The sequence below is a fragment of the Vipera ursinii genome, assembly GCF_947247035.1.
Source record: "Vipera ursinii genome assembly, chromosome: 1".
Taxonomy (NCBI): Eukaryota; Metazoa; Chordata; class Lepidosauria; order Squamata; family Viperidae; genus Vipera; species Vipera ursinii.
The window spans coordinates 132478898-132506162 of NC_139512.1; the positions used below are offsets into that span (position 1 = coordinate 132478898).

The following is a 27265-nucleotide window of genomic DNA, read 5'->3' on the forward strand; positions in this document are numbered from 1 at the left end:
GGTGACTAAGTTTTAAGTGACTTTGAGCAGGGCTTCCCAGTCCAAGGACAGGCACAACTGGCTAACAACACAAAACTTGTGCAAAGGCCCTCCTGGTCATGGCTGCTACCAACTGCAAGTCCAGAAGAACCCCCAGATAGTTCTGTTTGGGGCAGTGCAGAAATGGATGGTCCCCAGACCTTGGGGGGACCCTAAAATCCCAAACGACTAGATCTTACTGGTCTTGAGCCAAAACCTTTTAATCCCCATCAAGACTCCCACTGTCTCTAGACACCAAGACAGAATCTTCCTCAGCCTGACTTTGCAATTAAACCTCTGAGCCACCCCTTCCCAGGAGGGCTCAAGCCGTCTGAAATAAGGCTGCCAGGCAGCTATCTGTGAATGCTTCAAGGGTAGAGAAATATTGATGGTTTGCCATCCTTACTGTCACAAGATAGGCCCCGACAGCAGCTTTAATTTACATTTGGTCAGATTTGTACTGTGTTACTCTCCTTTGGTGAAAGATGCAACTGATCACATACAGGCAAATTTCTAAATATTAAGAACAGAAAAAAACAGAATGGATGAAATTTAAATTCAGCCCTTTTTAGACTAGATTTGAAGATAGCCTTCCAAGCTTGTACAATCTGACTTGGCAATAATTTATTAAAGACTATATGTTGCTGAACTGATTAGGAACTGAATTAAAGTAAGCGAATGAATAATACGAGAGCTTTCAGATGTATTGACAGGGACAAATAATATTTGCAATCACTTTTAAAATGATTTAGAGACCAAATGGACTGCTAACAATCCTAACAAAAGGTCTTACAACATATCTGGTAATGGAGTAAAGATAACTCTTGATCTTCTAATAAAGCCAGTGACCAGATAACTAGCCAACAAACTAATATAAATGCCATTTTGGTGGAGCCAGCACTGGAAAATTCTCATGATATTCAAAAGGCTCATATTATTAGGCCTTCTATGACTAATTCTTAGGCCTATTACAGCCAACTTTTCTGTTCCCCACACCTCCCATAAATGAATGGTTATTTTCCTCCCCTTCATCTTTTTAATGAATTTAGTTATTTTAATATTGTTTCCATTACATTTTATTGTGTGCCACAATGATATGTGATTATATGGGAAGCAGAATACGCACACACACACACACACACAAACACATATATATATCTAGTTGACTGTGTGATGAACCATAATAATAATGCAACGTAGGCCAAACATTAAAATGGAAAATAAAAATATATTGAGGTTCTATTCTTCCTGATTTTTCTAACATAAAAAATCCAATGTTTTCCAGAGCATTTAAACATATAAAAATGTGTTTAAATTAAGCTTTATTTATTTATTCAAGCTGAACAGCAAGATTACTCATCCATGCTTCTCAAATAATGATTTCAAAAAGTCAGTATTTTCTGTAGTATTGTAAAATATAACTCAATATCCAATATGATGATAATCCTTAAGATTATTAATAATTCAGTCTCGTCACTGTGTGAGAATTTGGTGGCTATATAAATCTGTTTCATAGATAAATAAAATAGATCCAAATTTAGAAGATCCGCTGGCAGAAAAGGATTATGATGAGACTTATTTACTGATTAACTGACCCCAGAGATTTGCTGATTGAGAGAACTGTCACCATGGTCACCAAATGTTATCAATGAGTTGGAAACAGAATGGAAAAGAAGGATATTATAGGGAACTTCCAAGGAGGTAGTAAAGATTTGAACATGGTTCTTTCTGCAAAGCCAACGAACGTGATTGAAATAGGAGCTGGTGAATGAATTGGCTCCTCTTTCTGGATTAAGGAGGAGACAAGGATCGCCCATGTTTGGCTCCATACAGAAATCTCCCTGCAAAGAGATTGTAAAACAGTTGTCTCCAGCCAGACTGAGAGGCCTGGGAGCCAAAGAACTATTTACCTTGACTAACATGCGGTTAGGCACCTTATAAAGTGATGGCTGGGTTTGCCTACGTCCTCTCTTAACTACTTTAGAAAGCTGCTTATTACTGATTTGTTTGGAGTTAAGAATCTTCCAAAGGGCAAGCTGTATTATGTTACTGAAAAAAATGTCCTACCCTGGATGAAAGAAGCTCCAATATAAACCTAAGGATTAAAAAGAAAAGCTTGGCTTTTTTGGAAATCAAAAAAGGGGGGAATAGAATGTGGATCTTGGAAAATTAAGAAGCTAGATAGACTTTTAGAATATTTCCTGTGAGATGTTTAAACATTTATAAAAGAATAAATTAAGTTTAAAAGAATTAACTGTAAGAACTTCTCCCATGAGAGTTTTGTTGATTGGAAAATAAACAAATGATAAGAGGGGGCCTAAAGGAGGGAGCCTAAAGGCGAATAGGCAGATTAATACAATTGATTATAGAAGAAATTAAGGCTCTTTGGGGAACTTAGAAATTACTTACAAGATTGTTTGATATTATAGCAGAGGATACAGAAGAACAACAGATTTTACTGAATTAAACATACTGGTTTGAACATAGATGTGAGTTCTAAAAATGCTGATTGCAAAAGTGATATGAAAAAGAACGCTGTGGAACTGAAAATGGATTTTAAAAAGCCAGAGTGGAAGAGTGATATGGAAAACAATGCCAAAATGGATTTACAAATGGAACCTGTTTATATCTTGGTAATTAAGAAAGACATATAAATAATGAATCAGAAGAGTGACTTGGAAAGCCTTATATTGGATTTACAAAAGGAATGTGTGAAATCGAGGAAACTCTTTCCAGCATGAGATAAAAAGAAACTTCTAAAGCTGTTTTGGAAAAGAGACAAAGAGAAAATGATAAGGAATCAACTTATGGAACACTATTCGATCAGACTAAAGATCAAGCTTCTTCAAAAAAAAAAGGCTTATAAAGTGAATCTGTTTGATCAGAGTTAAAATATATGTGCTGTGGTTTCTGGTAGCTATTAATGGGATTTCTTTTTGAGCAGGACTGAATGATGAGGCTTTAAAGATTTATTTACAAGTGGAGAGAGATTTCCTTTGCTTTACTTTTTACAGAATGTGATATTGGATTATACCGTTGATTTTTTTTATTAAGATTAAAATAGATATGTTAATATTTTTGATAGCTATTAATAGATTTTTGCTGATTAGGACTGAATGATGTGCTTTTGCAATTTGATCATGGATAAGGGGTAGGATATGGAAAAAAGAAATTTTTTAGAGGAGGTAATTATCCAAATTATTTATATTTGTCTGTTGGCATGGCGTGAGTCATCTTTTATATATTTCCGTTTCTTTTTTTCTCTTTCACCTTTTTTCTGTTTTTCTTTAGTTTGTATTCAATTTTTATCACTATATTTGAAAACCTTTAGGAAAATTATTGTAAAAAAAAAGAAAAGCAGCAGACAGGAAAAGAAATAGTCAGTGAGTCATCCTCCAAATCAGAAACGTTGTATTAACTCTGGCACAGAAGTAAATTTTGAGGACATCATCATAGGCCTGCTCCAAATACGCTCAAAACCTAATGACTGGCAGATGGCTACTTGGGAGCAAGGCTTCTCCACTGTAGCACACCTGAATGAAATTCCTCCACAAATATGTCCTGCCCCATATGCCACCTGGTCAACAATGGTAAAGAGTCTGTTTGTTCCCTTAGGTGAGGGGTAGGCAACCTCGGCTCTTTTATGACTCATGGACTTCAACTCCCAGAATTCCTGAGCCAGCTGGCTCAGGAATTCTGGGAGTTGAAGTCCATGAGTCATAAAAGAGCCAAGGTTGCCTACCCCTGCCTTAGGTCTTCTTTGTTTTCCATTCTGGGATCATCTAACTCAGACATGTCAAACACAAGGCCCGGGGGCCAGATCCGGCCCGCCAAGTGGTTTCATGCGGCCCGCGAAGCCATCCTGGAAACAGTGAGGGAACGGCCCCCACTGCCTTAGCCCTGGCCCAGAGACCCTCCTTCTGCCAGAGACCCTCAGATCTGCCCCACTCCTGCCCAGGCCCCCATAGGCACCCTTGATGCGAATGATGTAGAGCTGGCCACGCCCACCCAGTAGGCCATATGCATTCTAGCCACGCCCACCCAGCAGGCCACGCCCACCCTGGCCATACCCACCCGGCCCCCTGAGGGCAACCGCAATGCTGATGCGGCCCTCAATGAAATTGAGTTTGACACCCCTGAACTAGTTTTTTGGACAGGGAAGGAACTCCTGGATTTTAGGCCGGATCCATACATACGTTGTTAAGCCAAACTATAATTTCTCCGAACCCAACAACTGCTCTTATTTTTATGACTGCACGAGTCCAACCAACAAACAATAGTTTAAGAAAGCATTTCCAATGAGATGTGTGAAAGCAGCCTGGCTCTCTACCACTTTTAGCTGATATTTTTAGTTTACAGTTTTTCTACATTATGTACTGATTTTAGATGTACTGTTTATCATATATTACACAGGGAGCATTTACTACATAGCAAGGGTGGGCAATTAATTTTAAAACCAGACCAGCACCAGTTCCCTTCTCCGCGTGGGGGGAGAGGGGACATCAATGCTGCACTGAAGAAAAAAAGGCTGAACTATAAAGATTCAAACTTCTTTTCTCCATCCCAGCACTGGAGTTCTTCTCCCCTCCATGCACAGAAAAGCCCATCCCAAAATCCATGCCACCCTCCCAGAATCAAGAGGGAATTCTCTCGTTTCTGGGAGCCAGTTGCAAATGCTCTGTGCCAAAATCCTGGTTTTTCAGCCAACCCCTAGGAACAAGTGGGGGAAGCTGGCAGGAAATACTGCAGATGGAGATCATACGATCACAGGGCACTTGGCAACATCCAGATTGTAATCACATGGCCATGGGGACACTGCAACGCCATAACCTTGGCCATTGTCATTTTGAATGGTCACTAAATGAAGATTACCTGTATTCAAGTATAAAAATGAAATGGTATCCAAACAAAAAATAACTTCCTGGAACTGAATGGCAAAATTCTCTTCCCAGACACTTCTTTTTCCAATATGTCATTCAGTATGCTTGTTGTACATAGATTCAGTATCACAGTGATGTACACAGCATATACTTTGTCTGGCAGTTCAGTCATCAGGAATGTTAAAAGAAAAAAACTATACTGTTTCATACATTCAGAATCTGCCTACTGTTTGGATTGTAATATTCTTATTCTTGAGCACGTAGAATAGACGTTGCAGCAACAGCCTGTAAATTTCCCTTATACGGTATTATTTTCCATTCCACAGATGTTCACAATACGTTGAAGTATATGCAGATATTGAACATTACTACTAACTCAAGGTTCTGTATCTTATTTACCAGAGAACTGAAGTAAGCGTCTGCAAGCTGCATTTTTTTTTACTTTTTACATATCTAATAATTCTTCCTCCTTATCCAGCTACATGGAAAATATTGCTGCAAAAATTTTGGAGTTTTTGGACAGTTAGGAAGGCTACAGGAGATGCGGGTAGGGAAAAAAGGCTGCAGAAATACGGGAAAATGTTTTAAAAAGTGCAAAATGCAGATAGTCAGTTTTGAAGTCTTGAGAGTTCAAAATAAAAGTACATATTATATGTTCAAGGCTGAATATTACAAAGCAGAAGTGAAAGAGATATACAACTGTAGTTTAAAACCTGTTTTAAAAATTTCAAGAAAGTTTTGGCTGTTTAAGATCTAATCTACTGGTCCGATTTAAGAATGCTTGGTGGTGGGAGGGAGTGGAATATATATATATATATATATATATATATATATATATATATATATATATATATATATATATATATATATATATATATATACACACACACACACACACACACACACACACACACATACACACACATAACCTGTATAATTTTAATTAGTTTTTCAGTCTGATTGGAGGGAATATTATTTATTTGAAGGACTTATCGTGAAATAAATGTGTGCATCTGTAAGGCAGAGATAGAATTGAAGAGAAGGAACCTGAAATCCTGAATGGCAATAGACTGCTGTAGCTTTCTTTTGAGAACAGTCTTATAGGTGAGCTCTGAGATAAGAATCTGCTGCAGCTGTATATTATTTCAGTTTCTATTCTTCAGTTAGAAAGAAAAGAGGAAAGCTCTGGAAGAAACACAACTGTAATTTTAGCCTAGCAGCATTTTACAATGAGAAAAAATAAAATACCATGAAGTCTGAATTACACTAGATCTGTATAATGTATCACAAGATACAGGGTGCAGAAATCCTTATGTTGTGATGTTTTTAATCCATAATGAACCCTGAAAAAATGCCATTTTAATCAAAAACATATTCCTAGGCATTTCCCAAAATTAAACAAAGCATTTCTTTTCAGTCCAATGAAGGAAAGACAATGCTTAGTTTTGCTTTAATTTGTCAAGGTTACACTCTATGCTGCAAGAATTAAAGTGTACTGAAAGAGTAAAGGAGCTTAATCAACACCTTCCTGTAATTGCTAGAGTTACTTTCTTTGGTTTACATAGCACAAATCCATGTAAAGAAAGACATTTGCTATTAACTTAAAAACATACTGGAATTTTTGAACCTATTGTTAAAGCTGCTTTGGGCTAAAAAAGGGGGGGAGGAGTTCAGAGACTTTTACAATAGCAATTGATAATTTTTTATGATTTTCACTGTGTTTTTGGCCCAATAAAATACATTTGGTGTCCTCTAGATCAGACATGTCAAACACAAGGCCCGGGGGCCAGATCCGGCCCACGAAGTGGTTTCATGCGGCCCGCAAAGCCATCCTGGAAACAGTGAGGGAATGGCTCCCACTGCCTTGGCCCAGAGACCCTCCTTCTGCCAGAGACCCTAAGATCTGTCCCACTCCTGCCCAGGCCCCCATAGGCACCCTTGATGCGAATGATGTAGAGCTGGCCACGCCCACCCAGTAGGCCATACGCACTCTAGCCACGCCCACCCAGTAGGCCACGCCCACCCAGGTCATACCCACCTGGCCCCCTGAGGGCAACTGCAATGCCGATGCGGCCCTCAATGAAATGGAGTTTGACACCCCTGCTCTAGATTTATCAGACTTAAGATTTATTAGTTTTAAAATTTATTATTAAAATTACTAGTCTCCAAACTCCTAGCTGTGGCTTGGGTTTTTGTAAAAAAAAAATCCAACACAAAGAAAACACCAGACTGAGGAAGGTATTTATTTTGTGGGTTTGTATGTGTGTCTTTGATTCAATATGGACTCCTTCCTTAGGAAGTTTTTCAAAACTGGTTTGCCTTTCCCTTCTTCCGAAGGCTGTCAGAAAATGACTGGCAGAACAAGAACTCAGTCGCCGCCCAGTGTCAGTCCTATAGGTTAGACCACACCAAGAAACAGGCCCCATGCCAATCTAAAAATTATTTTATTAGAATAAGTATATTAACAAAATCTCAATACAGCATGCTTCCCCAGCTCCCTCTTTTATCTTCCTGGGAATTGGGAGGGAGGAGGGCAGGTGCCTACCTGAGATGTTTTCATATATTTCACTCTTATGGGCTTAAGCCACATTTATCTGTTGCCCTGATTTTTCCTTCTCTCATCATCATCCTGTATACTCTTCACATCCAGATGCTAGCCTGGTGCCTTAACCACTACAACAAACTGGCTCTTGGGATTACATTTGCTAATAGAAATTTAAGATTACTGTAACCAAATTTTATATTTTGCTTGCTGCTTTATAAAAGAGTGTGTGCCCTTTGAGGGAGAAGGGAGAGGGGATATGAATATGTTGTTGTTGTTGTTGTTGTTGTTAGTTGCGAAGTCGTGTCCGACCCATCGCGACCCTATGGACAATGTTCCTCCAGGCCTTCCTGTCCTCTACCATCTTCTGGAGTCCATCTAAGCTCACGCCTACTGCTTCAGTGACTCCATCCAGCCACCTCATTCTCTGTCGTCCCCTTCTTCTATTGCCCTCAATCTTTCCCAGCATTAGGCTCTTCTCCAGTGAGTCCTTCCTTCTCATTAGGTGGCCAAAGTATTTGAGTTTTAGCTTCAGGATCTGGCCTTCTAAAGAGCAGTCAGGGTTGATCTCCTCTAGGACTGACCGGTTTGATCGCCTTGCAGTCCAAGGAACTCGCAGGAGTCTTCTCCAGCACCATAGTTCAAAGGCTTCAATTCTTTGGCGCTCAGCCTTTCTTATGGTCCAGCTTTCACTGCCATACATTGCAACTGGGAAGACCATAGCCTTGACTATACGCACTTTTGTTGACAGGGTGATGTCTCTGCTTTTTAGTGTGCTGTCTAGATTTGCCATGGCTTTCCTCCCAAGGAGCAAGCGTCTTTTAATTTCTTGGCTACAGTCCCCATCTGCAGTGATCTTGGAGCCAAGGAAAATAAAATCTGTCACTACCTCCATTTCTTCCCCATCTATTTGCCAGGAATTGAGAGGGCCAGATGCCATGATCTTGGTTTTCTTAATGTTTAGTTTCAACCCAAGTTTTGCACTCTCCTTCTTCACCCGCAACACCAGGCTCTTTAGTTCTTCTTCACTTTCTGCCATTAGAGTGGTATCATCTGCATATCTTAGGTTGTTGATGTTTCTTCCGGCAATCTTAATTCCAACTTTTGATTCATCTAGCCCTGCCTTTCTCATGATGTGCTCTGCATATAAGTTAAATAGGCAAGGCGACAGTATACAGCCTTGCCGGACTCCTTTCCCAATTTTGAACCAATCAGTGGTTCCGTGTCCAGTTCTCACTGTTGCTTCTTGGCCCGCATATAGATTTCTCAAGAGACAAATAAGATGGTCTGGTATGCCCATCTCTTTAAGGACTTGCCACAGTTTGTTATGATCCACACAATCAAAGGCTTTAGCATAGTCAATGAAGCAGAAGTAGATGTTTTTCTGGAACTCCCTAGCTTTCTCCATGATCCAGCGTATGTTAGCAATTTGATCTCTAGTTCCTCTGCCTCTTCGAAATCCTGCCTGTACTTCTGGTAGTTCTCGATCCACATACTGCTGGAGTCTAGCTTGTAGAATTTTAAGCATAACTTTACTAGCATGAGAAATGAGTGCAATGGTGCGATAGTTTGAACATTCTTTGGCACTGCCTTTCTTTGGAATTGGAATGTAAACTGATCTTTTCCAATCCTGTGGCCACTGTTGAGTTTTCCAAATGTGCTGGCAAATTGAGTGTAGCACTTTTACTGCATCGTCTTTTAATATTTTGAATAGCTCAGCTGGAATACTGTCACCTCCACTAGCTTTGTTGTTGCTCAGCTTTTCTAAGGCCCACTTCACTTCACATTCTAGGATGTCTGGCTCGAGGTCAGTGACCACCTCATTGTGATTATCAGGGACGTTAAGCTCATTCTTGTATAATTCTTCTGTGTAATTTTGCCACCTCTTCTTAATCTCTTCTGCCTCTGTTAGGTCCCTGCCATTTTGGTCCTTTATCATGCCCATTTTTGCATGAAACGTTCCTTTCATCTCTCCAATTTTCTTGAAAAGATCTCTGGTCCTCCCTATTCTATTGTTTTCTTCTATTTCTTTGCATTGTTCATTTAAGAAGGCATTCTTATCTCTTCTAGCTATTCTTTGGAATTCTGCATTCAATTGGGCATATCTTTCTTTTTCTCCCTTACCTTTCGCTTCCCTCCTTTCCTCAGCTATTTGCAAAGCTTCCTCAGACAGCCATTTTGCTTTCTTGCATTTCTTTTTCTTTGGGATGGTTTTGGTTGCTACCTGTTGTACAATGTTGCGAACCTCTGTCCATAGTTCTTCAGGCACTCTGTCTATCAGATCTAATTCCTTAAATCTATTTGTCACCTCTACTGTATATTCAACAGGAATATGATTTAATTCATACCTGACTGGCCTAGCGCTTTTCCCTACTTTCTTTAATTTAAGCCTAAACTTTGCAACAAGAAGCTCATGGTCTGAGCCACAGTCAGCTCCTGGTCTTGTTTTTACTGACTGTATAGAGCTTCTCCATCTTTGGCTGCAGAGCATATAGTCAATCTGATTTCTGTGTTGACCGTCTGGTGATGTCCATGTGTAAAGCCGTCTCTTGGGTTGTTGGAAAAGAGTGTTTGCTATGACCATCGTATTCTGTTGACAAAATTCTATCAGCCTGTGCCCTGCTTCATTTTGTACTCCAAGGCCAAACTTGCCTGTTATTCCAGTTATCTTTTGGCTTCCTACTTTAGCATTCCAATCCCCCATGATGATAAGGACATCATTTCTGGGTGTTAGTTCTATAAGGTGCTGTAGGGCTTCATAGAACCGGTCAATTTCATCCTCTTCAGCACTGGTGGTTGGGGCATAGACTTGGACTACTGTGATATTGAATGGTTTGCCTTGGATTCGAACTGAGATCATTCTGTCATTTTGAGGATTGTATCCCAGTATTGCTTTTCCTATTTTTTTATTGACTATGAAGGCTACTCCATTTCTTCTGAGGGATTCTTGCCCACAGTAGTATACCTGATGGTCATCTGAATTAAATTCACCCATTCCTGTCCATTTTAGTTCGCTGATACCTAAGATGTCAATGTTCAGTCTTGTCATCTCTTGTTTGACCACGTCTAGTTTTCCTTGATTCATGGATCTTACATTCCAGGTTCCTATGGAGAAAAAATCTTTACAGCATCGGACTTTCCTTTCACCACCAGACATATCCACAGCTGAGCGTCCTTTCGGCTTTGGCCCAGTCGCTTCATTCTTTCTGGCGCTACTAGTACTAGCCCTCTGCTCTTCCCCAGTAGCATATTGGACGCCTTCCGACCTGAGGGGCTCATCTTCCAGCGTCATATCGTTTTGCCTTTTGGTACTGTCCATAGGGTTTTCATGGCAAAGATACTGGAGTGGGTTGCCATTTCCTTCTCCAGTGGATCACGTTTTGTCAGAACTCTCTGCTATGACCTGTCCGTCTTGGGTGGCCCTGCACGGCATAGCCCATAGCTTCATTGAATTACGCAAGCCCCTTCGCCACGACAAGGCAGTAATCCATGAAGGGGTATGAATATGATTAATAAATAAAACAAATAGAAGCAGCTTAAAGATCAACAATGGTACTTTAAACTTTTACATTTCATAATCCAACAGTTAAATGCTACTACACAATTTATTCAATCTTTTCTTCATTATGAAAGCAAATTCTGAGGTTATTTATTGCTTGTCTATAGGAATAGATAAGCAAATAAAAGTATCTTTTGAAGCAAGCTGAATTCCCGATGATTACATAGACATATCCATGTCTCTCTCTCTCTCTCTTTTTTGCATTACAAAAGTATCTGCTTCTAGAATTTCTAGTTTTTTTTTTTAATTCCCCAATACTTAAAGCTCACCCAGACTTCCTGTTAAAATACCAATAAGATTCAATTATGCTTAGGGTTTGTTTGTTTTAATCAACCAATGTTGACCAGGTACTGTTCCGACAGTGACAATAAGGAAAGCCAAATTATTTCCATAGTATCAGCCAATTGCATCACTTGTACCTTTTTTATTTGATTAATAGAGTTAGAGCAGGGGTCGGCATCCTGGTTTTTCTTGCGCATGCGCGGACGCACGCAGTTGCCATTTTTTTAATGTGTGATAGAACTGGTTCCCGGTTGAGCGACGGCGACGGCCCGTTTGCAGAGCTACCACCTTCAGCAGCCTGCAAACGTGCCGCGACAGCTTTCCCAAAGAGCGGTGCCGCTGCCCGTTCGCGCGGAGGTTCACGCGCACCTCTCCAAAGGTTTGGGGAGGTGCGCGTGCACCTCCGCTCGTTCGGAGAGGTGCGCGCGCACCTCTTGGAATGGGTAGCGGCGCCGCTTGTTGGGAAAGCTGCCGTGGCCCGTTTGCACAGCTGCCGCTTCTGGCAGCCTGCAAACGTGCCGCGGCAGCTTTCTCAAAGAGCGGCGCCGCTGCCCGTTCGCGCGGAGGTGCACGCGCACCTCTTCAAAGGTTTGGAGAGGTGCGCGTGCACCTCTCCAAACGGGCGGTGCCACTCTCTATTTGGAGAGGTGCGCGTGCACCACTGCCCGTTCGAAGAGGTGCGCGTGCACCGGGCGGCTGGGAGCCGCAGGAGACAGCTCAAAGAGCCGCATGCAGCTCCGGAGCCGCGGGTTGCCGACCCGTGAGTTAGAGTAACTGGAAGGAAGAACAATAAATATATATGTCAAAGTTATATGGTAGTATGATGCCAAGAATTGAGCATCTGTACCTACTAATCAAGGGACGCGGTGGCTCAGTGGGTTAGGACGCTGAACTTGTCGATTGGAAGGTCGGCAGTTTGGCCGGTCGAATCCCGAGTGCCGCGTAGCAGAGTGAGCGCCTGTTACTCGTCCCAGCTTCTGCCAACCTAGCAGTTCGAAAGCACGTAAAAACGCAAGTAGAAAAATAGGGACCACTACGGTGGGAAGGTAACAGCGTTCCGTGCGCCTTTGGCGTCTAGTCATGCCGGCCACATGACCACGGAGACGTCCTCGGACAAGCGCTGGCTCTTCGGCTATGAAACGGAGATGAGCACCGGCCCCTAGAGTCGGAAACGACTAGCACGCATGTGCGGGGGAACTTTTACCTTTTACCTTTACCTACTAATCAATCAAAGCATTATTCCATGTTGAACTCTTACCAGCCAGTATTTGTTTCCTTGGTACCAAGATATGTACAGCACTAACAAGTTAAGACCATTTTAATGACTTCATGTCACTCTGCTGGGCATACTTGTTGAGTTCTGAGATTCGTGTTTTTTAAACATTCATGTGTACCCATACGCTTACTCCACTGTGTATGCTCTAAAATACAAGTCTTATATTTTTCTGAGCATCCTTGAAACCAGTGTCCCAGACAGGAACAGGCCTCTGCATATGGCTTCAGACAGTATCTGTGCTTCTCAGCTTCAAACCTTCAAATTAATTTACCAGGCTTTAAACAGTAATGTTTAAAATATTTAACCCCATTTAAACTCAGCATCTTCTTTCTCAGTTAACATTTAAATTACTAATGTGTTCCTTCCAGACAGTGGCATACAAAAGAAAATGTGAAATACGATCTGTACGGATTATCTAACAATTGACACAGAAGTTAATACTCCTAAAGAATTACTGAGGCAACTAAAAATAGATTGTTTAGAAAACAGACAATGCTTTATGTATTTACTAAGGCTGGAATCTGAACTTCACAAACCTAAATGAGCTGTCATCAAGAGACCATCCCAGTCACTTGTGCCGACTCCATTCCTACCACTTTTAGCATTTCAAACAGAAAGCATCTTGATCTGCAAAATTCCCCTAATTACTTACCATGAGTTCAATCTAGTTGCATATTTGGAAATGTTCTGCTTGCTAAAAATAGATATTGTCACTTTCAATTTTCACATGCAGAAGCAGGTACCCTTTATATCAGACATGTCAAACTCGCGACGTCACGTGACATTGCGCAATGTATCGGGACGGTTTTGCCATTGCCAGCAAAGGGGCAGGCGTGGCTTCCGTATGATGCGTCTGACCCGCAGGCCGGCAGTTTGACACCCCTGCTTTATATGAACTGGTTTTTATATAATTTCTGTATTGTAATTATTATATTAATATACTTATTCAGAACTGTTGCATTTGTACATCTGATTACATCTTCAGTTAAAAAAAACATGGGTTGTAAAATTAACTGAACTTGAAGATCCAATGTGGAAACAAGCAACCTTCAAATTTAGGTGTAATATTATTTTTTGTTTGCATTATAATAGGTACTCCTTTTGTAATCAGCTTGCAATACCAGTAGTTATGGGCTTATAAAATAATTCATACAAAAACAAAACAAAGTACCAGACTTCAAATTCCAGGTATTCACCATGTGATAAATTCAACTGTGACTCACCTCCATATAAAGAATTATCCTAGCTGATTATTAGGACACAACGGAGTTATTCAAATGTATTAGATTTGATAATGTAAGTACCAAAATATGCCATTTTGATATTCCTGACACTGCCAAAAGTTTATTAGCTAATACATATAAGCATTAATTTGCTATTCTTATGCAATGCACTAATGTTGCACAAAGTTTGGTTGGCTGCACAAAGATAAAGAACAATTCTACTGTGCTGATGTAATTACTTAAAGCTCTCTTGTGAAAATATTTATGTAATGAACGGTCTAAAAAAGTTTAAATGGTTTAGAATAAAGGTTTACTTTGCAATGCTGAACATTACATGCTCAAATGTAGCGTGAGTTGCAATCATATCACAAATGGTAAAAAAAAACCTAATTTCTTAGTACAAAAACAAAACCCCAGGTGAATAGAAGAGACACTTATTCTACCGAAACATATGACAGATATCCTTGGCTAAATTCATACATGACACTAAACCATAGTGTTTTATTTCACTGTTATTAGGCATGAAGTTACTGATTCAGTTTTGCATTCTATATTATAAAGCCTTGGTGGAGCAGTGGGCTAATGCCTCCTTAAGTAACACCAGCTGCCTGCAATTAGTGCAGGTTCGCATCCCACCAGGCTCAAGGTTGACTCAGCCTTCCATCCTTCCGAGGTAGGTAAAATGAGGACCCAGATTGTTGGGGGCAATTAAGCTGACTTTGTAATAATGCCGCTTGGGGTGTGTGTGAAAGCCCTAATAAGCAGGCATATACATAGAATAAAGGATACTGCTAAGCTTGTAAAGCCGCCCTGAGTCTTCGGAGAAGGGCGGGATATAAATGTAATAAAAATAAAAAATAAAAAAATAAAAATATAACTCAGGCTGCTGCTTTCAATGTGTAGAAGAGCAAACAGCTCACTTTCTTGCAACCCTTTCCCCTCCAATCTCTCTTTTCTAACAAGCGGGCAAACAAAATCACAGATCAGGCAATCACGTGACTGAGGGTGTGCTTTGAAGGTCATAAATAGTTGAAAAATGGCCTAAAGTTATTTTTTTAAGAACTGTTGTAATTTTGAATGATTACTGAATGACTGGTCGATAATTGAGGAGTATTTACAAGTAAGAATTATCTGTAAAAGGAGAAGGCAGAGCAGACCTATTATATAACCGTCCACAGCCAAGTCATTAAATTATCATGTTCGTAATGTGACGAAATAGAATGCCAATGCAAAATCCAACTCAGGTCTAGGAAATACAGATAATTTATCCCTAAGGCAGTTTCAACCACTGGCTGTAGTTCTAACACTACAGGTATTTAATAGTGCATGCTTTTAAATGTAGAGAGCCAAATGATGTTTTTCAAGGGAGCTTTAAGTGCTACTAGACAAAAAGTTAGTTTTTTGCTTCTCAATCATTTTATCCATTAAATAAAAAGGCCAAATAATTGGTAATAAAACATTAGATGGTCACAGTTAAAAGATGATATCTGAAGCACAATAAACAAAGCTTAAAGGGTCATTTTGTTTTATGTCTTTGACAAGGCATCAGACATTTCTATAAAATGAAGCACCACCATGCTTAAGCCCTGCAGTAAAGCTATTTTAAAGGCTTTGACAGTCTTTTATTCATGTTTGCACATGCCCAGAAGACATTTCCATTGAAGTAAAGTACCTGGGCAAAGAAACACAGTCCATCTGAGATTTCTGGCAGAAGCCTAATTTGCATGAAAAAAGTCCCTTTAAAACAGACATGTCAAACACAAGGCCCAGGGGCCGGATCCGGCCCACGAAGTGGTTTCATGTGGCCCACAAAGCCATCCTGGAAACAGTGAGGGAACGGCCCCCACTGCCTTGGCCCTGGCCCAGAGACCCTCCTTCTGCCAGAGACCCTCAGATCTTTCCCACTCCTGCCCAGGCCCCCATAGGCACCCTTGATGCGAACAATGTAGAGCTGGCCATGCCCACCCAGTAGGCCATATGCACTCTAGCCATGCCCACCCAGTAGGCCATGCCCACCCAGGCCACACCCACCCGGCCCCTTGAGGGCAACCGCAATGCTGATGCGGTCCTCAATGAAATTGAGTTTGACACCCCTGCTTTAAAAAATGTAGGGTAGGAAAAATCTCATTTTGGAAAGTATGTATAAACAGAGGCATAAAATCAAGATCACATGAAGTATTAGTACCATTTTATAAAACTCTAGTAAGACCACAGCTGGAATACTGCAGACAATTTTGATCACCATACTACAAAAAAGATGTTCAGACCTTGGAAAAAGTTCAGAGAAAAGCAACTAAAATGATCAAAGATCTAGAGACTAAAACATATGAAGAACACTTGCATGACTTGGGTTTGGCTAGTCTAAAGAAAAGAAGAAACAGGGGTGACATGATAGCAGTATTCCGGTATTTGAGGGGCCGCCACAAAGAAGAGGGCATCAAACTATTCTCCAAAGCACCAGAGGGCAAGACAAAAAACAATGGTTGGAAACTGACCAAAGAGAGAAGCAACCTGGAATTAAGGAGAAACTTCCTAACAGTGAGTCAATTAACCAGTGAAACAGCTTGCCTCCAGAAATTGTGGGTGCTCCATCACTGGAGATTTTAAAAAAGAGACTAGACCAGGGATAGGCAACCTCGGCTCTTTTATGACTCATGGACTTCAACTCCCAGAATTCCTCAGTCAGCTATGCTGACTGAGGAATTTTGGGAGTTGAAGTCCATGAGTCATAAAAGAGCCAAGGTTGCCTACCCCTGGACTAGACAATCACTTGTCTGGGATGGTATAGGTCCGTGGTGGTGAACCTATGGCACGTGTGCCACAGGTGTCACACAGAGCCCTCTCTGTGGGCACACGTGCCGTCACCTCAGTCCTAGGCCTTCAGCTGGGTTTTATAAAACCTTTTCGCTTTAGGCCTCCGCCGCCTTGTGCAAAAAAAAAACAAGGTTCAATCAATCAATTTCAACTTCTCGCGGGGAAAAAAAGATCTCGCAAAGTTGGAATTGATTAATTGAACTTTTTAATCCCACCCAGTCTGCCGTTACCACCGCAGACATGCCCTCCCAATGGGTCACACCCACCCAATGGGCCACGCGCACCCGGCACCCGACGATACATAAGTGGGTTTTGGGTTGCAGTTTGGGCACTCGGTCTCTAAAAGGTTCGCCATCACTGGTATAGGTTCTCCTGCTTGAGCAGGGGGCTGGACTAGAAAGCCTCCAAGGTCCTGTCCTGTTAGCTGCCTCTTTCCTTTCCCTTACAGTCCTACCCCAACTTTCCAGGACCCTGAAGCAATGTATAAGGTTTTGCAAAGTAATTAGAACTTGTCAGATTAAAAGTGAAATACAAACACAAGAAATCATTCTATCTTGTTACAGGGGACATAAGCCAACCCTAAAGTTTAACGAAGACTGATCCTAACATTTACCAGTTTTTTCTCCACCTATCCATGAGCAGGTAGAAAATTATACAGGTATAGAAACAGATATTCCTATTCCTAACCTCTTTCCTCCCTTCATGCACCATTTCAAATCAGTGCAGTCAATTGATTTGTCTCCAAGGGAATAGGTGACAAAGCCTAACAGATTTCATACACCCCAAAGGTGTCTACTGATTATTTTGGTGTAAGGAGAAAAAGACGAGGACCAGTACAACGAAGAGCAACTTAAGACTACAGGTAGTCCTTGACTTACAACTGTTCCTTTAGTGACCGTTCAAAGTTACAACACACTGAAAAAAGTGACTTATGACCATGCATCCCCATGGTCACATGATCAAAATCCAGATGCTCGGCCAGTGATTTATGACGGTTGCAGTGTCCTGGGGTCACTGATAAGCTTTGGCAACCTTCTGACAAGCAAAGTCAATAAGGAAAGCAGATTCACTTAACCACGTTACTAATTAATGATCCACTTAACCATTGTGGCAAGAAAAGTCGTGAAATGGGGGCAAGACTCACTTAACAAAGGTTTTCCTTGGCAACATCAATGTTGTGCTCAATTGTGGTCGTAACTCGAGAACTACCTGTACTGCATTCCTGAAATAAAGTCCCCCCCTCCATTTGGGGGACCCTAACCCAAAGAAATTGGGCAGATGCGTGCCTTGGTAAGGTCCAAGTGGGAAAAGGCAATTAAGATCATGGCCCTTGCCCTCTTTCAAGTAAGGGGCTTCCTTCTGGAAAGGCGCCGAAGAATAAAAAGAAAATAAAAATCCCGAAGACAAAACGGCGTTTGAGCCCTCCCGTCCGTAACTTCCAGCGATCAGGCACCGAGAAGGGATCCGAGGGCAAAAACCTCGCCTGAGTCTCCTTGGAAAACCAGTTCCGAACGGCGCTACCGACAATTTTGGTGAGGCCAAGCAGTAATTTCACTCTCCGGGATGACACCGGCCTGTCTGCCCGAGCGGCCTTACCTCTCCCGGGTCTCCTCCTCCGGCGTCCCCTCCCGAGAACCAGGGCAAGCCGACCCTTCTCTACCCATCCCAACTGCTACCTCCCCGAGTGACACCGAGGCTGCCGGGCGCTTCCCCGACTTCTGCCGCGCCCTTTCTTTCCCCTGCGCACCTTTCGCTGCCTCCCCTCCCCTTTTCCCATCCGCAGCCCATCCGCGCCGGCATCCCATCTGCGAAGCGCCCAGCTCGACTCACTCTTTCTCCGCCATCTTCGCCCTTTCCGGCCGGCCGGGCTAGTCTCCGCCTTCTGCGCCTCCTCTAACCCGGCAGCGGCTCGCTTAGATCCCGGACTCCAGGAGGAAGACACTTCCGCCGGGCCGCGGAGGCTGCAGGGAAGGAAAAGGAGCCGAGGGCGGAGAGTGGCAGGGGCTTGGAGGGTGCAGGAGGCCGGGCGTGGCCGAGCGTTTTGTACGGGCGGGTGGGTGAGCGCGTAGGCTTGTTTTGCAGTTTCATTTAGCAAAAAAAAAAAAAGCAGCTTTGTTGTTGTTTTTTCCCGGCCAAAGAAATGAACTCTCTTTAAAAATGAGGCGTTAACGGGGAGGAAGACAAGATGAGGAAGCAAGAAAATGTGGATTGTATAACACGCATTATCTAGTACTATAGTATTCTAAATATAATATTCCTGTACAACACTGTTTATTAAACTTAAAAATTATGGAGCTTTTGTTTGTATAGGTTATATTTATTGCTTTTAATTTTTTTGTGCCTTTGCGTCAGTGTAGACTGGTGGCACAAGTCCCTGCAGTTTTATTTATTTATTTTATTTTATTTTAATTCCATTTATATCCCGCCCTTCTCTGAAGACTCAGGGCGGCTTACAAGCTTAGCAGTAGCAGTTTTACAGTTCTTCTTCTTCTTCTTCTTCTTCTTCTTCTTCTTCTTCTTCTTCTTCTTCTTCTTCTTCTTCTTCTTCTTCTTCTTCTTCTTCTTCTTCTTCTTCTCCTCCTCCTCCTCCTCCTCCTCCTCCTCCTCCTCCTAGCACATTGGGTATCAAGCATTTTCGGCATCATCCTAAAAGACATCAATAATCTTAAGATCTTCCTTAAGTGTTTGGTGCCAAGCTTTACAAAGCTGGCCTTATATTCTCTTTTCTTCTAGGAAGTATCTTTGTGAAAGGAATAAAAGTATTATTCAGAAATTTCTAATGAGTCTAAAGGTTGAAGCAGAAGCCAACTGAAGATCAGAAATAATATTTTATCTAAGTATTGACAGGTACAAATGTGAAACGCAGAAGTTACAAATTGTAAGAGGAAATATCGAAACAACTATAGGAGACGGACTGTGGTAACATAAAATTAAATGGTGAAAGATAGGATATGGACAAGGGCTTCCTGGAACATGGGAAGGACAGTGGTTTTAGGCAGACTGGAAAGTTTATTGGATGATTAGGGAAGGGGCGTTTGAGTGCGATAGGGGAGTGGGAAACTGCATCGGGGATAGGATATAAAAATGTGTCAAACAACTCTGTAAGGTGTGGCTGAACTCCTGTGTGTGTTTCAATCCACCAAGCCTTTGCAAACGCTTCTTTTGAAATAAAAACTTTGTTGCTGAAATTCCAAGTGAGTTTGTTTTGTTTTGGATCTTGAGCCACATTCCAAACAACTTGGGGGCTCGTCCTGGGATATCCAAAGGGTCCCTGGATCACCAGGAGTGGTCACCCTTAAGGGGACAGGCGCCACGTCTATTTTGACAGTTTCCTGAAAGGTGACCACCCCCGGCTCAGTACGGGTGAAGAACCAGACACTAGTGGATTCCAGGAACAAAGGAAGTCAGGTAAAAAAAAAATTTGGATGCTCCAATGGTCTGAAGGACTGGCAAGGCAAGGTGGGTCAAGTACCAACTGCTGGGGAACTGTGCACAGACCCAGGTAAGAAAATCAGGGCATTACCTGGGCGGCTGAGTGGGTAGGCTGGTGTGAATCTGAAACCTGTGAGAGGGTGACTGAGATGCCCCGAGAGCCATAAGGGCTGGCAAGGCGAAGTAAAAGCGGACTCCTGAGTGAAAAGGAGGAAGTGAGGTGGTCTCACTAGGTTGGTAAGGATTAGAGAACCAAATGGTAACCACTGATGGATAAGAGACCTTCCAAAAGGCCACAGAAGGATCAAAGAGGGGACTCCCAAGGTCAGAGAAAAGGAGATAAAGATGTGGGAAAGGGAGACAATGTTTTCATCCCTCCTCACAGTCTCCTGGGAAAGATCCTGGCTGGATGGAATCATCCTCCTTATAGTAGAATGGTAAAAGATTTAGATAAAGACCTGATGATTCAATATTGTTATTTTATTTGGGGACAAAAACAAATAGATGAGGGAACTCAGTGGCCACAGTTAGGTAGTTTTAATTACTGCATTTGAGGGCTAGGTTGGCAGAATAAACTATATACTTGAGGTAAAAGTAAAAATATTATGATAAAGTATTGCTGTTTTAAATGTTAGCAGGATGGGATGGATTCATCTGGAAAATACACCTGGGATAAGAGTAAAGGTACCATGACTCAATATTGTTATTTTGAGTGGCCAAGAAATCCTATTAAAAGCACTAGTGCATTTTGCTCAAAATATGGAAGTTTTAAAAATTGGCTATGTCAAGCACTAAACATATAGGTTAATAAAAGAAGTTTATATGCCTGTTGGATCCGAGGCAATATATAGTCCATTTTTTTAGAGGAGTGTGGAGGTAGTGTATGTGTTTCTGCCTGTGTTGTGTCTAATAATAATAATCCTTATTGACAAAAGGCCTTATTTACAAACAAAGAGAATAAAAAAAACCAAAGGAGCTCATTGGCTTGTGAACAGCTCCTTATAATTATAATAATAGTTATTGATTTGTCAGAAGGAACTATGAAATAAAATATCTGTATGTGAAATTGTTTATGCAAGCAGTTTGAATGGAAGTGAATGTGTGGATATGCTGATCCTCTGTCTGTGTGTGAGAGAGTTTCTCCCCCACCACAGACTGAAAGAAACAGTAAACTGCAGATTTGTTTGTTTGTTTGTTTATTGTTGCTGTAAAAGGGAAATGAAAAAGCAATATAAGCGTTTGCATGAGAAGAGTCTCATGGAAGAGGTGTGAGAGAATTCGTGGAAATGCATGTGAAGAAGAGAAAACTCTTTTGTTAGTGGTGAGATTTTTGTGTAATTCTTCTTTTTCTGTCTCCTCCCCCACTTGCTGGTTGTGTTGCTTTAAGAGCCAGAGAGACAGAAAGGAAAAGTGGGGGTGGTCTGATCTTTTTAACTACCGGTATTTTTTTCCCCGCTTAGAATTCTGGTTTGAGGAAGCTGGGGTGGATGTGAAATTTAATGTTTTAACCTACTTAATGGAAATTTGTTTCCATCTGAATGGAATCTGATTAAATTGGAATTTGACTAAATTTATATTAAAAGCAAAGAGTTGACACTAGAGTTTGATACAAAACTATTTCAGTAACTCAGAATATCTTATTAAGATTTATTTATTTATTTATTAAGCTTTATTTTTTGTGTAGTTGCTTGTTTTATTTTTATTTTTTTAAAAATGTTTTTATGTCTGTGTGAAGGACACACTGATAGAAAATAATATCTAAGAGAATTGAAGAAATTGTAATTCAACCCTTGTTTAAAACAAAGGAGTTGAGAAAAAAAATTGGGGATTATATATGAGCTATGTTGTTTTGAGTAAAGATTTGTGTGCAAACAAACTCAAGCAGAGTTTGATGAGCATTCCTATGTTGGCTCTTCCACCATATGAAACTAATGACATGTTTATAAAAAAAATAGATACTGGGGCTGTTTTCTGCTTTGTCTTTTCTCAGCAAGCAAGGATTGTTAGCCCAGACACCTCCATCGGAGTTTGCTGTCCACAAGTTTCAGCCTGATGATTGGGTCCTGATAAATGTGTTTGAGGGATAACAAGGTAGAAGAACAACATCCCAGACCATTTTATAACTGGGATCATTATAGCTTAAGTTTGCTTACCAACATATAAGTATATAACGTAGCTCATATATGCAAAGTGTATTTTTTGTTTGTTTATAAATTTCTGAAAGGATAAAAGAAAGGGTGGATTGAAAGGAATAAAAGTATTATTCAGAAATTTCTATTGAGTCTAAAGGTTGAAGCAGAAGCCAACTGAAGATCAGAAATAATATTTTATCTAAGTATTGACAGGTACAAATGTGAAAAGCAGAAGTTACAAATTGTAAGAGGAGATATCGAAACAACTATAGGGGACAGACTGTGGTAACAGAAAATTAGATGGTGAGAGATAGGATATGGACAAAGGGGCTTCCTGGAACATGGGAAGGACAGTGGTTTTAGGCGGTCCGGAAAGTTTATCGGATGATTAGGGAAGGGGCGTTGAGTGTGATAGGGGAGTGGGAATCTGCATCGGGGATAGGATATAAAAATCTGTCAAACAGCTATGTAAGGTGTGGCTGAAGTCCTGTGTGTGTTTCAGTCCACCAAGCCTTTGCAAACGCTTCTTTTGAAATAAAAACTTTGTTGATGGAATTCCAAGTGAGTTTGTTTTGTTTTGGATCTTGAGCCATGTTCCAAACATTTGGATGCCAGTCTTTAGGCATATGTAAGATTCTTCCCTTACTGGGACTTCCGGTGGCTGCGCGGCGCCGGAGACAGCCTTCCCGGGCTGCCCGCGGCTCAGCTGAGTAATTTTCACCCAAAACAGCGCCGATCAGCTGTTCGGGTGAATTTGAAGCCCCCTCCTCGGGAGAAGAGGAGGGGGTGAGGCCCCAGGTAGGGGTCGAGTTCTCCGGGGCCGCCTGAGCTTGTAGCTTGGGCGGCTGAAGGATTGAACTCCCCCGTAGCCTGGGTCGCTCCCAGCTGGCCAGCGTCTCTGCTCCGGATTTCTTGGAGCAGAGCCAGGCGTTTGCGACCACCCCTGCCTGAAGGAATGACTACGGATTAAAAGGAGCAGGCAGAGCGGTACAAGAGGAAAAGGTGAAGAGGATTATTATATTTTACTCTCGAGCTTGATGGACTTTTTACACTTAAAGTGAAAGTGCGTCACAAGTGAAAGTAAAAGATGGCGGCTAAACCTCCCCCAAAAACTCTTCGGAGTGCTGGAACTTCTCCGGTGCAACAATCATCATTGCAGGCGTTGCATCCTCCTGATGTATTGACACCGAAGGATTTACAAGATGCTCTTGAAAAACATGCCCAGGTAATTTTGGAATCAATGGGTGATAAATTTGCAAAGATGGAGGAGAAATTGGAGAAATTGGAGGAGAGAATGGAAGAGAGGATGGAACAGAAGTTCAGTGTGATGAAGGTAGACATTTTGTCTTCAGTGCATAAAGTGGCTGAATGTGTGGAAGATCTGGATGAAAAAGTGGAAGATTTGACTCAAAAGAATGCCATATTAGAAGCAAAAGTATTGGAGAATGAAGATTTAAGAGACAAAATGGACAGAGAACTGAGTCTTGCTCAATATTACCAGATGCAGTTTGCTGTTAGAATCAGAGGCTTAAAAGAGAATATTAAGGAAGATCTAAAGCAGCTGATTTCTGAGGCTCTGGAAGTGGTATTGAATCAGCCAGCATCTGAAATAAAAGAAGGCATGGATAAAGTGTTTCGTGTGAATTCATGGATTGCTAGACAGAGAAAGCTGCCTAGAGATGTGGTGGTTTATTTTGCAAAGAGGGAAATTAGAGATGAAGTTATACAAGCTGCCTATGATGCTAAAGTTGTGATTGCTGATCAAGAAGTTTTGGTTCTAAAAGAAATTCCTCCAAAGATTTTAAGGAGAAGGAAGGATTTTACATTTCTTGTGCAAGAGCTCAAGCAACGAGATATAAGGTTCAGATGGGAGATTCCAGTTGGGTTGATGGTGATGCATGAAGGTAAAAGGTACCGTCTGGTTACTGTGATGCAGGCGCGTGATTTTTACAATAACGTTTTAAAAGCAACCCCATTAACACTTCTGGAAGCTGCAAAGGGATCTGGAGAAGGAGAACATCAAGAGGCTGAAGATGGACAGACAGAGGAGAACGGTGCTGGAGGAGATCAAGCTACAACTTCTTTGGATGATCCTAGAGAGCAGAGGGTGACGCGTGCTGCTTTAAAACGATCAAAAAAAATAAAAGAACAAGATCAGCAGAAGTCTATGGAACTTCCACAACGTACTTACAGCCAAGCAGTGGGAGGAGCACGGCCTAAAAAAGATAGTCCTATCAAAGCAGTGCTCCAAGAGCTTTGGGATGATATGCATGGCAACTAAATTTTTAACTTGGAACGTTAATGGACTAAATTCACCACAGAAGAGGAAGAAAGTTTTTCAATATTTAAAACAATTTAAAATAGATGTTATATGTTTGCAAGAAACGCATATTAGGGTTGTGGATCAAAAGTATTTATCGAACTCAAGGTTGGGTACACAATTTGTTGCTTCTGCAATGAATAAGAAAAATGGAGTGGTTGTTTATGTTAAAAGTGCTTTAACAGCAGACTTAATTGAAGTAGATAAGCATGGAAGATACGTTATGATAGAGCTGCTGCTAGAAGGTAAAAAGACGCTTTTAGTTGGATTATACGCTCCTAATCAACAACAAGCTGACTTTTTTAGTTTACTTCATACAAAGCTTACCCAGCTGGATTATAAATCTTTTATTTTTATGGGGGATTGGAATGGTGTTTTGGATGTACAGATGGACAAGGCTGGAGCTTTTAAGCGCGTCCCAAGTCATGCTAGACTGCCTAAATCCTTTTTTGAAATGAAGGATGACTTGGAACTGCGAGATATTTGGCGTGAGAGACATTTGCAGGAAAAGGATTATACTTTTTTTTCTGACAGACATCAATCTTTTTCCAGGATCAATTTTATTTTGTTGACTAATGATTTTTTTTAAGGACTAAGAAGGTGAAGATTTGTGCAAGAACTATTTCTGATCACAGCCCAGTTTGGCTAGAGATTGATAAGGAGAATAGAGATAGGCGCTCGTGGCGCGTAAATGAGAATTTGTTTAGAAATCAGAGAAATGTGGAAGAATGCAAACAGCGGATGAAGGATTTTTTTGAAATTAATATGAATAAGGGCACCTCTTTGGACATGGTTTGGGATGCTAGTAAGGCCTATATGAGAGGGGTGTTGATATATATGAATAATAAACATAGACGTGCTGTGGAAGCTAGGAGGAAAGAACTGGAGAATGAAATAAAGGAAAAAGAGAAGGCTTTGATTTTGAATCCAGAGGATGTGAAGATTAAGGAGGCTATTAGACTGTTAAGAGGACAATTTGATAAATTAATGGCTGACCAAGTGGCAACCAATTTGCGGTTTGCCAGGCATAATACCTTTTGCAACGCCAACAAACCAGGTAGATGGTTAGCTTATAGATTGAGGAAAAAGCAAAGGGCTTCTAATATAGACAAAATTGAGCATAAAGGAAGGGTTGTGTTTCAACAGGACCTTATCAAGGATGCTTTTGTGGATTTTTATTCTAAATTATATGCTAAGGAGAAGATTAATGAAAATGACATTGATATATATTTGGAGAATGCTAGCATCCCGGTTCTTACGCAAGTACAAAAGGAGGGGATTAATCAATTAATTACAGAAGAAGAAATTTTTACAGCAATTAAGGAATTGAAGATGGATAAAGCACCAGGTACGGATGGTTTGTCTGCGGCTTATTATAAAAATTTACAATTAGAGATGATGAAACCGTTAAAGGAACTGTTCCAGACAATCCAGAGGGGGGGAAAGGTGCCACCGTCTTGGAGAACAGCTTTTATTTCCCTGATTCCGAAGGAAGACCAAGATGCTACTCAAGTTAAAAACTATAGACCGATATCGCTTTTAAATACAGATTACAAGATATTCGCTAAGGTGTTGGCTAATAGACTGATGAGGGTTCTGCAACAGGTGATTCATGGGGACCAAACGGGGTTTATTAGTGGTAGGCAAATGAAAAATAATGTGAGGCATATAGTTGATGTGTTAGAGTTTTTGGAAAGGAACAACCAGATCTCTGCGGCGCTAATTTTTTTAGATGCTGAAAAAGCTTTTGATCAATTGAATTGGCAATTTTTGATGAAAGTTTTAGACAAAATGGATTTTGGGGAAAATTTTTTACAACCGATTAGGGCATTATATCAAAAACAAACTGCCCGAATTATAGTTAATAATAGTTTGACAGAAGCATGTAATATTGAGAAGGGCACAAGGCAAGGGTGTCCGTTATCGCCCTTGTTATTTGTGTTAACATTAGAGATATTATTGGTTAAAATACGGAATTCGGAAAAAATTAAGGGTATACAAATTGGAGATCAGGATTATAGATTGAGAGCATTCGCAGATGACCTGGTTGTTACAGTGACCCAGCCAGAGAACTCTGTTGTGGACCTGATGGAGATAATAACACAATACGGGAAGGTTTCTGGATTTAAAGTTAATATACAGAAAACCAAAATTCTGGCCAAAAATATGACAGTTTCGCAAAAGGCTCTCTTAGAAGGATTAACTGGATTTGAGATTGTTAAAAGGGTTAAATATTTGGGGGTGCTTTTGTCGCCCTCTAATACAAAGTTATATAAAAATAATTATGAAAAATTATGGGGGAAAATTCAAAAAGAATTGGAGAGTTGGGAAAAATTGCAATTGTCTTTGTTGGGACGGATTGCAGCAGTGAAAATGAACGTCCTGCCTAAATTTTTATTTTTATTTCAAATGATACCGATTCTTAAGAAAGATTCTAATTTGGAGGAATGGCAGCGAGGTATCAATAAATTTGTTTGGGCAGGGAAAAGGCCACGAGTTAAACTTAAGATTATGCAGGATACTCGTGAGAGAGGTGGTCTTAAAATGCCCAATCTTAAACTATATTATGAAGCTGCTGCATTAGTAGGAATAAGTGATTGGATTAATTTGACACAAGAGAGATTATTAAATCTTGAGGGCCACGATTTGTTGTTTGGCTGGCATGCATATTTGTTGTATGACAAGAAGGTAGACAATGTGTTTAGAGTGCATATTCTAAGACAGGCATTGTTGAGAGTTTGGAAGAAGTATAGACATAAGCTAGATTGCAAGATACCACTATGGGCA

The 27265-nt window shown here is 40.9% G+C and overlaps 1 protein-coding gene across 3 annotated transcripts in view; it reads right to left on the bottom strand.

Annotated features, from left to right (window-relative positions):
- INSIG2 (insulin induced gene 2) overlaps nucleotides 1–18524 on the bottom strand; it is a 30234-nt gene extending 11710 nt beyond the window's left edge. Inside the window, exon 1 of one of the 3 annotated variants that reach the window (XM_083348668.1) lies at nucleotides 18191–18267. The gene's annotated coding sequence lies outside the window, so the exon portion shown is untranslated. Of the gene's footprint in view, nucleotides 1–18190; nucleotides 18268–18424 lie in introns of those variants that run through there. The other 2 variants (XM_083348667.1, XM_083348666.1) reach the window with 2 other exon arrangements.
- Nucleotides 18525–27265: the final 8741 nt, after the last annotated feature.